The 12,700-nt window shown below is 40.2% G+C and overlaps 1 pseudogene; it reads left to right on the top strand.

The window, feature by feature from the left end:
• The first annotated feature begins 491 nt into the window (after positions 1-491).
• Positions 492-12,219, top strand: LOC125938212 (probable fibrosin-1; annotated as a pseudogene).
• The last annotated feature ends 481 nt before the right edge of the window (positions 12,220-12,700 follow it).

Below are 12,700 nucleotides of genomic sequence, written 5' to 3'. Positions count from 1 at the left end.
ACCAGAGACTACATGGCTTATAAGCAACAGAAACTTACTTCTCGGTTCTGGAGGCCGTCATCATTTTGCTGTGTCCTCACATGGCAGGAAGGGTGAGGGAGCTCTCTGGGGCCCTCATGGCCTACTTACCTCTCAAAGGAGGTACCTTACCTCTCCATCTCCATATACCATCACACTGGGGATTAGGTTTCAACATATGAATTCTGGGGGAACACAAACATTCAATCTACAGTGTGTGAGTGAGAATAAACTTCTGTTCTACCATAAGCATTCTGGATGGGCTCCTCTGCTATTTAGCCTACCTTAACTGGTAGTACAGATACTCCGTGTCCAGCAAAAAGATAGTCAAGGTGAGCAAGCTGCTCTGTATTTTCTGTTTCTGAGACTACCATCCCCAATCTCCAGTTTGCAAAGGTAGAGCAAAACAGACCTTTTAGTGGCAGGGAGATAAGCATCTTAAACTAATCCAGTGAGCAAGGCAAGGAGACACAATGCATACACGGCCCAACTCCTTCAGTGCCCGGCCTACCGGCCTACCTATGGGCTTTGCTCTGGCTGTCTCCTTTGGCACCCTGCAGGGGGCCTTCCAGCCCAAGAGCATGAACCTGAGCTGCCACCACTGGCACAACTGGGGCCAGTGCTAAGTGGGCTTCACGGGGTTCCCCAAAAGGGGACACAGATCCCCAACCATTCCGACCACCTTTAAGGAAACCAGGGAAGTGGCATGCCACACACAAGGCTCACATGATCCTGAAACACCAGGAAAAGATGAAGGGTGACCCCTACAAGCTTGACTTTCAGAACAACCTCTTGCCCTGCCTTCCCTGGCTGGATGGGGCCCTGCACCCTGGGCAGGAACTCTTCCACCCCACCACCTCCCTCTTCACTGCGGCTGGTGCCATCTACTCCGCAGCCAACCCTTTCACCGCAGCTCCCAGGGCCCAGGGAAGCTTTCTGAGCCCCAGCACCCACATTGATCCCTTTGGGCATCCCACAAGCTTTGCCTCATTGGCTGCCCTAACAGGGCCTTTGGAGGCCTGGGCAGCCTCACATTCAACTCCAGCATCATCTTTGCCCAGAAAGAAAGCCCAGGGCCTCCACCAACCTTCGCCTCCCCGCCAGACCCATGGGGCCGCCCTCCACCAAACTTCGCCTCCCCCCCAGACCCATGGGGCCACCTGCACCACAGTCCTCTGGCCTTTCCTGCTTGGGTCTGGCCCCCTGAGGCCGCCTGGACACCAGGCTCACACAAGGAGCAGCCTGTGGAGCAGAGAGAGCCCTCTATCACCAAGGAGGAGGAAGACAGGGACCTCCCCTTCTCAGGGCCCCAGCTCGGAGTTTCTCCTGCTACTCCCAAGGCCCGGGCTGGCGAGGAAGGGGACAGGCCGCCAAGGAATCGGTGCGGGTAAAGGAAGAACGGAAGGAGGAGTCCGCCGCTGCCACCATCGGGTCTCAGGGCCTTCACCTGCTGTTTGAGAGGCCCCAGACACCCCCCTTTCTGGGCCCTTGTCCCCCAGAGTGCTGTGCTGGCTTCCCGGAGCCAACCTGGTTGGCAAGCCCCCCTCACCTTGCTAGGCCACCCCGCTTCTATGAGGCTGGCGAGGAGCTGACTGGACCAGGGGCCATGGCTGCCACCCACCTCTACATTCTGGAGCCTGCCCTCCCCCTGCTATACAGCCGCTTGGCTCCGCCACTGCCACCTACTGCGGCCCTGGGAACCCCTCACCTTCTCAGCAAGACCCCCCCCCCCCGGAGCCCTTTTGGGGACACCACCTCCACTTGTGCTGGCCCACAAGTGGCCCCTGGCCCAGCCCAGGCTAACAGGTAAGCGAGGGGGAGGGACAGGGGCAAAGCTCCATCCCCCTTTCCTTTTGACAAGGTCCTAGAGCTGAGGTTTCAAGCCAGGGCTAGAGGGCAGAGGTCATGACCTCACCAGCCACCTCTGAGGTCATGGAACCTTGGAGCAGAAGCCCCAACCCCCACAAGATCAAGCATCAGATGGACCTTGGAGTCACTGGAAGGGCAGAAGTCACAAGCCTCTAGAGTGGTGTGTGTGTGTGTGTGTGTGTCTGTGTGTGTGTGTCTGTGTGTGTGCGCGTGTGCATACACATGAGAGATGAGAATGGGAGTCATTTCAGAAATCATAGTTCATGATCTCCTGAGGTACACCATCACCCCTTCTGAGGGCCCCTAGACCCTTGGCCTGCCTCCCCAAGGGCTCACTAAGCCAGAGGGCAAAGTGCCCCCACCCTCCCACCCCTTCACCTAGGACCCAAGTTCTCATGCTCTCTCAGGACTGGGGGAGGAGGGGCTAATGGAAGGGGGGTTCCATGTATATATTTATCTCCCCTTCCACATAGCCCCCCCAGACCTTTTGTACATTTTTACAGTGGTGCCCCTCCTAATAATCCCCCTTCCTTTTTAATTAAATCCTCAGATTAGTAAATATATATGTATGAAATATAGATATATGATATCTATCTATATGAAATATAGATATGAAATATCTATATAAAACATATCTATGTGAAATAGCTATATGAAATATTTCTATAATATATATATGACATATATCTGTATGAAATATGTATGTATGAAATATATGTATGAAAATATATGTATGGAATATATGTATGAAAATACATGTATGAGATATATATGAAAATATATGTATGAAATATATAATGTAATCATAAAAGTTATTTAGCAAATATGAAAAATCATTTTTCAATATAGACTGACATTGAATATTACATAATATTTGTATATAAAGTCTTTTTTCTGATAGAAACATAAGATTCCAGTTTTCATTAATTAAAATATTTATTATTTATTTTCCAGCTTTCAATATATTCATGTTTGAGGTGTGTTTCATAAATATATATGGCTGAGTTCATTTTTAAAACCCAATTTGAGAATTTCTAAATGACATCAGCCATATGGCCAAATGAGACATTCATTACTCATATCCCACACTCAACTAAAACAATTTAGCATCCATCCGTGTACAAAAGTGACTTCGTGGGAGCCATTGATTCAGCGCCATATACCAAGGGACCCAAGAAGAGTCTCACCCACTAATATGGCAGGTATTACACATGAATACTTTTGTTGATGTGCTGTGTGATGTTGATTTGTGAATATTGAACCAATCTTTCATCCCAAGAATAAATCCCACCTGATCATGGTGAATGATCTTTTCAATACATTGTTACATGTGGTTTGCTAATATTTTATTGAGGATTTTTGCATTTTTGTTCTTTGGGGATATTGGCCTGTAGTTTTCTTTTTTTTGTGTGGTGTCATTTTGTGGTTTTGGTATCAGGGTAATGCTGGCCTCGTAGAACATATTTGGAAGGCTTCCTTCCTCTTCCATGTTTTTTGTAATAGTTTGAGAAGACTAGGTATTAACTCCTCTTTATTTTTTTAAGTTTTATTTTATTTATTTTGAGAGAGAGAGGGAGAGCAGGGGAGGGGCAAAGAGAGAGGGAAAGAGAGAATCCCAAGTAGGCTCTGTATAGTCAGCACAGAGCCACCTGTGGGGCTCGAACTCATGAACCGTGAGATTATGACCTGAGCTGAAATCAAAAGTTGGATGCTTAACTGACTGAGCCACTCAGGCGCCCCTCTACCAGACATTTAAAGAGGAGTTAAGGGGTGCCTGTTTGGCTCAGTTGGTTAAGTGGCTAATTTGGTTTCTGCTCAAATCACGATCTCACAGTTCATGGGTTTGAGCCCCACATCTGGCTCTGTGTGGTGTCAGCACAGATTCTCTGTCTCCATCTCTCTTTTCCCCTCCCCTGCACTCTCTCTTTCTCAAAAATAATAAATAAACATTAAAAAAAAGTTTCTTAAAAAAATAAATGTCTCGTCCTGGACTTTTTGTTTCTTGGTAGTTTTTTTATTACTGTGATAGAGCACATTCTTCTTTTTAAATCAAATTATATTTGTTATTTTTTTTTCAGGAATAAAATTTAGTGATTCATCACTTACATATAACACTCAGTGCTCATCTCAACCAGTATCCTCCTTAATGCCCCTCACTCCTTCAGCCCTTCCCCCACCCAACATACTGCCCGCAATCCTTTGTTTGTTCTCTGTATTTAAGAGTCTTTTATGGTTTGTCCCCCTCCCTGTTTTTTATTATTTTTGCTTCTCTTCCCTTATGTCCATCTGTTTTGTATCTTAAATTCCACATATGAATTCCATATATGAGTGAAATTACATATATTATTTGTCTTTCTCTGACTGACTTATTTTGTTTACCATAATATACTCTAGGTCCATCCATGTTGTTGCAAATGGCAAGATGTCAATCCTTTTCATCGCTGAGTAATATTCCATTATGTATATATACCACATCTTCTTTACCATTCATCTATCAATGGACATTTGGGCTCTTTCCATACTTTGGATATTGTCAATAGTACTGCTATAAACATTGGGGTGCATGTGCCCCTTCAGATCAGCACTCCTGTATCCTTTGGATAAATACCTAGTAGTGCAAATCCTGGGTCATAGGGTAGTTCTATTTTTAAGTTTTTGAGGCATCTTCATACTGTTTTCCAGACTGGTTGCACCAGTTTACATTCCCACCAGTAGTACAAAATTGTTCCTCTTTCTCCACATCCTTGCCAACATCTGTTGTTGCCTGAGTTGTTAATTTTAGCCATTCTACAGGTGTAAGGTGGTATTTCGTTGTGGTTTTGATTTGTGTCTCCCTGATGATGAGTGATGTTGAGCATTTTTTCATGTGTCTGTTAGCCATCTGGATGTCTTCTTTAGAAAAGTGTTCATGTCTTTTGCCCATTTCTTCACTGGATTATTTGTTTTTTAGGTGTTGAGTTTGATAAGTTCTTTATAGATTTTGTATACTAACCCTTTATCTGATATGTCATTTACAAATATCTTCTCCCATTCTGTCGGTTGCCTTTTAGTTTTTCTGATTGTTTCTTTGCTGTGCAGAAGCTTTTTATCCTGAAGAGGTCCCATTAGTATATTCTTGCTTTTGTTTCCCTTGCCTCAGAAGACATGTCAAGTAAGAAGTTGCTGTGACCAAGGTTGCCTGTTTTCTCCTCTAGATTTTGATGCCTTCATGTCTTACGTTTATGTCTTTCATCAATTTTGAGTTTATTTTTGTGTATGGTGTAAGAAAGTGGTCAGGATTCATTCTTCTGCATGTTGCTGTCCAGTTTTCCCAATACCATTTGCTGAAGAGACTCTTTTTTTCCATTGGATATTCTTTCCTGCTTTGTCAAAGATTAGTTGGCCAGAGCACATTCTTAATTTCCTGAGAAAGGTTGCATGAGAGGGAAATTATCTGAGACCTTGCATATCTTCCTTCATAACCCAGCTTCATTAGGTATGTTTATGTCAGAAATGATTTTCTGTGGGAAATAAGCTTAGGAATTCCCTGAGCCTGCACAGATGGGTTAACAAGGCATAAAGAACTAGAAAGCCATAGTATGTTCACACCCAAGTTTGGGTAAACAAGATTAGGTAAATAGGTATAGGTAAGGTGGGGCAAAGGCCCCAGTATAGGACAAAGGTATATGAGGTAAACAAGATTAGGTATTCAGGGCGGAAACACCCCCAATTTAGTACTATAGCAGAAAGCTGCTTTCACAGGAAGGAAGGACCAAATTAGGTAAACAGGTAAATAGGGCTATAGACCGCTGCAGGGCAAAGTTGCCTAGAGCAGAGCTAATTAGCAAAAGAAAGGTGCCTTGTTGACCCTGAGATAGCTTGCTCTGTCTTTCTTGTCCACTAGACCAGTTTAAGTAAACAAAGGTGGTGCTTCACATCTGCTGTAAACAACCTTCTATCTGGCACCAGGATTTTGTTTTGTATTAACCCAAACCCCTAACACTGCATATTTTCAAAACTCCCTTTCCCTCACGCCCATGAGTTAATGTTCAGTTTCATTTTCTCTTTGTGCATGCCCATCATCATGTTGTAAGCCTTCTGATCCTGATAAAATGGAGTAAGGACCCTTAATCAGGGCTCTTGTCTTCTCCCAGACATCAGCCTCTCTTGCTTTTTAATCCTGTATCCCGCTTTCTTGCTGGACAAGAAAGAATTCCAGACCCAGAGTCTATGACAATTTTCCTTCAGAATTTTGAATGCATTATATGTTGTGTTATATATTCTAGAGTCACGTTTGAGAATTATGAAGCCATTCATATCCCTGGTCCTTTATATTTGACCTGTTGTTCTCCTAGGAATCCTGTAGAATTTTTTGTTTTTAGTGTTCTGAAATTTTACTAAATTGTGCCTTGGTGTCTGTTTTCATTCAGACTGGGCAGTTGGTGCGTCCTTCTCTGACAACTCATACTCTTCAGTTCTGGGAATTTTTTTTCTCATATGTTTTCTTACTGATTTCATTTCTTTCTATTTGGATATGGTTTTTCCTGGAGTGGTTCCTTTCTTATTTTTTTTTTCTCTATTATTTTTCAGCGTTTTGTGCTACTTCCTGGGAGATTTTCTCGTTTCTCTTCCAATATTTTATTGAATATTTTATCTTTGCTATCATGGTTTTAATTTCTAAGAGTATTTTTTTAATATCCTCTCTAGTTCCCTTTTTAAAGCAGGATCCTATTTTAATGCCATGGATGCATTATTTTCTCTATCTGAAGATACTATATATTTGGATGGGTTTCTTCTTGTGTATTTTCAGTTTCCTCCTAACTGCTCTTTTCTGTTTGTTTATATTAGCATGGATTCCATGTTAGAGGGATTTTTTCAGATGTCTGCATGAGACTAAGATAAAAGCTGGTTGGAATTTCAGTGGGTAAATTTCTGGAATTTCACTAAAGGATGATATAGGTGGGTCATTTCTGGGGACCCTCTCTGAATATCTTTAGACTTTTCCTTTTAGACTGGTCGGATTCCTTGATCTTCTGCCAGAAGGTAGACATTTTGTTGTTAGAATTCTGGAAACTGAGGGGAAAGAGGTCTTAGGATGGGATGTTCCTCAGCATTCAGAACTATATGATCACTTAATCCTGGTTTTGGTCCTACCACACTCTCACCTGTGCTGGTAGATCCAGGTCCAAAGACCTACTCACTATTTTACCCTCTCAAGAGATAAGCTCCAACTTTCCATTAGGATTGGGAGGACTGTTTACCTAGCAGCTGGAAGTTGGGAAGAAAAGCCAAGGATCAGCTGCTGCTGAAACAGCTTTTCATACAGACCTCCTGAGTCTACCACTTCCTCCCTGTACTCCCAGCTCTGGGGGACCTGGTGCTGCCTGGGCCGAGCCTTCTGAGGATTCTGGGATATTAATTGGATTGGTTCTCAGCTTCCTCTCTGCCAGTTTAGGATTTTTCTCTCTCAATTTTATGAAATCAGCTATCTCTTATCCTCTGCTTTGTATTTTTCAAATTGTATTGTTTTTGTCTGTTGGGTTTATGGATTTTTTGTTTGTTTGTTTTAAATAATCTCTTTGTTGTAGTTTTAGTGCAGTTTCAAGACAAAGGAGAATTAGATATTTAATCCACCCTGTTAACTTAGAAATCTCTATTTCAGTAAAGCTTATGAGCTCTTCTGCCATAGTGATATTTGATAAATATTCAATATTTAATTGTATTTTAATTTTTCAGTATATAGAAAATTTTAAATGTTTTTAACGTGACATGTACACAGTGTAAAATTTTTGACAGTATAGTGAAGCATAACGAAAATAAAACTTATCTGTAATCTCAGTGGCTAGAGATATTTTTTCAGGTTTATACTTTGTGACTATTATTTTTTATATTTTGCTCTATAATCTGAAGTTCTTTTGGATATAGGATATAAAGTAAAGCTATGTTTTGATTTTATTTCTCTTCCAAATAGTCAATAAATATATCCAAACCTATTAACTAAATAATTTCCCACTGTTACTAATTTGTGATGACCGTTTACTTTTTCCCATATATTTTAGATTTTTGTATATGCCATGATATATTTCTGGGTTATTTAATTTGTTTATTGATTTTTCTCTTTTCAACCACAATTCTTCCTTAGAACAGTTTTATAAATTTGTTATGTTATCACAAAAGCCTTATCAGAATTTGATTAGACATAGAAATAAGTTAGGTACAGCATGGAGACTATATAGTTAACGATACTATATTGTATATTTGATGTTTCTCACCACACACACACTGTAACTCTGTGAGGTAATGGATGTGTTAACTAACCGTGGTGTGGTAATCATTTTGCAATATATACACATATAATATCATGACGTTATATACCTTAAACTTACACAATGTTATATGTCTATTATATCTCAATAAAGCTGGGGAAAAAATAAAGAACTTAAGAGATAATTGTTTTCTTTTGTGGATGTATATAACATTCCCATCTATGAATATTGTATTTCTGACCACTTATGTAAGTTATTTTTAATAATTCATGGATATCCTATAGTTCTCCAAGTCTCTCTCAGATTACAACAAGATTGACTCTAGGTATTTCAGGGTTTTGTTTTTCCACAATGAATTATATTTTATTTTATTGTATTTTGGAACTTGTTATAACCATCAGATAGAAAATCTATTTAAAAAAATATTTTGTGGTTAGCCAGTTTCTGAGCATTTCCTTACATTTAATGGGTTTTCTATTGATTTGCTTATTTTTTTCCCCCTAGGTATATAATTATGTCCTCTGCAAATACTGATGGCTTTATGTTTTCCTTGCCAGTTTTATGTTTTCCTTGCCAACATTTTGTTTCATTGCTGGACAGAATATCCAGACAATGTTAAATAGCAATAGTGTCTTTATTTTTGGAGGGAGAGAGAGACAGAGTGTGAGGAGGGGGGGACAGAGAGAGAGGGAGATACAGAATCCGAAGCAGGCTCCAGGCTCTGAAGTGTTACACAGAGCCTGATGCAGGGCTCAAACTCACAGACCATGAGATCATTACCTGAGCTAAAGTTGGATGCCCAACTGACTAAGCCACACAGGCACCCCTACATTTAATTCTTCTTAATTTTATTTTTCTGATTTGATATTAGTTCTGATTTCTTTTAGTATGTATTTGCCTGATGTCTTTCTTGTCTTTCTTATCTATCCTTTTATTTTTAAACTTTCTATGACATTTGGTTTTAGGGCTAATTCTTATTTCCAAGGTATATTTATATTTTTAAAAACCACATTTGAGACTTTTTGTTCTTTAAGAGGTGAATTAAGAACATTTAGTCATATTGTCTCTTATTTTATGCTTTCTTTGTATTGATTTTTTTTTTTTATATTTTCCTGTTCCTTTTGCTTTTGGCTTTTGCTTTTTGATCAATATTTGGTTTATCTTTTATCCTTTGCAGAGACTTACAGGGCTTATAGTTTGTTTTACATCTACTGATGGCTACCTTTAAATTTTAACCTATTTATTAAATTAAGTGACGTTTGAATTGTGTTATGTGTCTGGGGTGCCTGGATAGCAGTTGGTTGGGCATCTGACTTTGGCTCAGGTCATGATCTCACGGACCATGACTTTGAGCCCTAAGTCAGGCTCTGTGTTGACAGCTCGGAGCTCGCTTGGAGCCTGCTTCAGATTCTGTCTTCTTCTCTCCCTACCCCTCCCCTGCTCATGCTCTCTCTCTCTCTCTCTCTCTCTCTAAAAAATAAATAGGGGCGCCTGGGTGGCTCAGTCGGTTGAGCGTCCGGCTTTGGCTAAGGTCACGATCTCACGGTTTGTGAGTTCGAGCCCCGCATCGGGCCCTGTGCTGACAGCTCAGAGCCTGGAGCCTGCTTCGGATTCTGTGTCCCCCTCTCTCTCTCTGCCCCTCCCCCACTCATGCTCTGTTTCTCTCTGTCTCAGAAATAAACATTAAAGAAAAATAAAAAAATAAAAAAATAAATAAAAAATAAAAAATAAATAAACATTTAAAAAAATTAAAAAAATTGTGTATGTGTCAAAACCAAGAACGGAGCAAGAACTTTGACTTCACTGTAATGAAGCTGAGGGATTTTGTGCCTTTCTGCTTGTGTCACTCCTTTTTACCCCTGCTTTTACACTGGGCTCACTGAATCTCGGATTGCAGATCCATGGGATGATGACTACCCGGGTCATTTAGATGTTGATGTCCAATTATTTAGGTGGTGATTATTGTATTGTTATTAGCTTACTATTAATTAATTAATTAATTATATTTCATTTTTACATCTTGTATCTTCTTTTTTTTTTAAGTTTATTTATTTATTTTTTAGAGAGAGTACAGGGGACAGGTGCAGAGAGTGAGGGAGACAGAGACTCTCAAGCAGGCCCGGCACTCTCAGCGCTGAACCCGATGTGGGGTTTGAACCCACAAACCATGAGATCATGACCTTGACCTGAGCCAAAACCAAGAGTTGAACTCTTAACTGACTGTGCGACCCAGGTGCCCCATTAGCTCACTTTTCAGATACTTTACTTTCTACAAAACAATCTCTTTTGGCTTTTGGATACATTTAAAAAACATTTAAACCATTATTCAGACATAATGCAATGTATACCTAGTTTTGATGTTCACAGAGGGTCCAGGATACCAGGAATGTAAGGACAAAGGTGCCCATTCTTAAATTCTTAGCTTTGGTTCATCTCTCGATCAGCTAAAACATTTCTTTTTTTTTAATGTTTATGCATTGAGAGAGAGAAAGAGAGAGAGAGAGAGAGAGAGAGAGAGAGAGAGAATGCAAGCAGGGAAAGGGCAGAGAGAAGAGAGAATCCCAAGCATGCTCCACAATGTCAGCATAGAGCCAGACGTGGGGCGCAATCACCTGACTATGAGATCGTGACCTGAGCCAAAGTCAAGAGTTGGCCACTCAATCAACTGAGCCACCCAGGAGCCCCTAACATGTATTTATGAATACTGTTTTTACCAAGAAGAGTGCCCACATTTTCCTCTGTCCTCACATACTTGAGAAAGTCTTTCTGTTAACTTTACAGAATGTTATTTGATAGTTTTTGGTTGAGTCATTTATTCTTTTATGTGACAATTATTTATTGAGAAACTTCATGTGCTAAACATTGTTCTTTTTTTTTTAAGCAAAATTTATGTCAGCCATTACGTACATATGGAGAAATGTACAACTCATAGATGTAGAACTCAATAAGATTTCACAAATTTATCAGTTGGTGGTCAAAGAAAAGTTGACTGAGCAAGCACTGTGTGACCTATACTTTCTCTCCCTCAGTGTTTTGTAGATTTTACTTCATTATTTCCTGGTGTTTTATGTGGGAAAGTCTGACATCAAAATAATTTTGATTCCTGATTTGGTATTTTATATTTTCCTCCTGGCTCTGAGTCTTATACCTTTTTTATTCTTAAACAAACAAACTACTAGTTCAATATATTTGGTATGGTCTCTTTTAATTAATTTAGTCTAAACCTAGTTTTCAGATTCACTTTATTATTTTTTTTAAAGTTTATTTATTTATTTATTTTGAGAGTGAGAGAGAGAGTACCAGCCCAGGAAGGGCAGAGAGAGAAAGAGAGAGAGAATCCCAAGAAGGCTCCAAGCTGTTAGTGCAGAACCGGGCACGGGACTTGAACTCACAAACTCATGACCTGAGCTGAAATCAAGAGTTAGCTTCTGGGGTGCCTGGGTGGCTCAGTCAGGTAAGCATCTGACTTAGGCTCAGGTCATGATCTCACAGTTTGTGAGTTCAAGCCCCGTGTTGGGCTCTGTGGTGACAGCTTGGAGCCTGCTTTTGGTTCTGTGTCTCCCTATCTCTTTGATCCTCCCCTGTTCATTCTCTCTCTCTCTCTCTCTCTCTCTCTTTTTCTCTCAAAACTAAATAAACATAAAAAAAAAAAAGTCATCCACTTAACCATCTGAGCCACTCAGGTACCCCTAAGATTCACTTTAAAAAAATTTCCCCAAACATGGAATCTTTTATCCTATTAAAACTTTCTTTATTATATCTGTTTAATCTGTCCAGGTTTCTTATTTGTTGTTCACGTATTTTGTCTCTGCTCTCTATCTTTTATTACTACTATCAATTTGTATTTATAATCTATTTGTTTCTTTGGTACTCTTCATCTGCATTCCCAGAGAACATCTCAAATTGGTCTTCTCCAACAGTTGTTCTCAAAGGCTGGTCTGTAGATGGTTACCAGACAGAATGTACCCCCTGGGAGTTTGTTAAGAATAATTTTTCATACCTTATCTTCAGAGATATTTACACCCTTTTAATAGTGATGAGAAATGGGAAGACCAAGAAGGAAATTCCAGATAAGAAAGAAGCATAGGCAAAGCCCCAGATGTGGGAAACTGTTATGCATGGCATTGAGTACTGGTGGTGGAGAGGGATAAAATGCTTTGGATCCTGGTGAGAGGTGGGCTGGGCGAGGTTATGGAGGATCATTTATGTCATGCAAGAGAGTTTGTGCTTTGTCATAAGGCATGGGGGAGTTGCTGAGAAGTTATCGGCATTGATAATGAAACATTTTATTCTATCTAGGTTTGCTGAGGGTCAAATAAGTTCACGTTATCTCTGTTCCAATTTGTTAGCAAAAAGATGACTTAAAATAATGGTTAATTTTGTCTGTCTCAATGTTTTCATGGTTAATTGTTAAGATTGCTTTCAAAGTCTTCAGTAATCTGGAACTTTACAGTTTTTCTTGCATGATAAACAAGATTGAATTCATTGGACATTCTAAGTCTTTTCCAACAGGATAAGATGTTAAAGCATTGATTACCAAACATATGTTTGTACTTTTGACTTCTTAT

This window comes from Panthera uncia, assembly GCF_023721935.1.
Source record: "Panthera uncia isolate 11264 chromosome B2 unlocalized genomic scaffold, Puncia_PCG_1.0 HiC_scaffold_24, whole genome shotgun sequence".
NCBI lineage: Eukaryota > Metazoa > Chordata > Mammalia > Carnivora > Felidae > Panthera > Panthera uncia.
The sequence above is the reverse complement of the archived record's forward strand: the minus strand, read 5'-3'. Positions and strand labels throughout refer to the sequence as shown.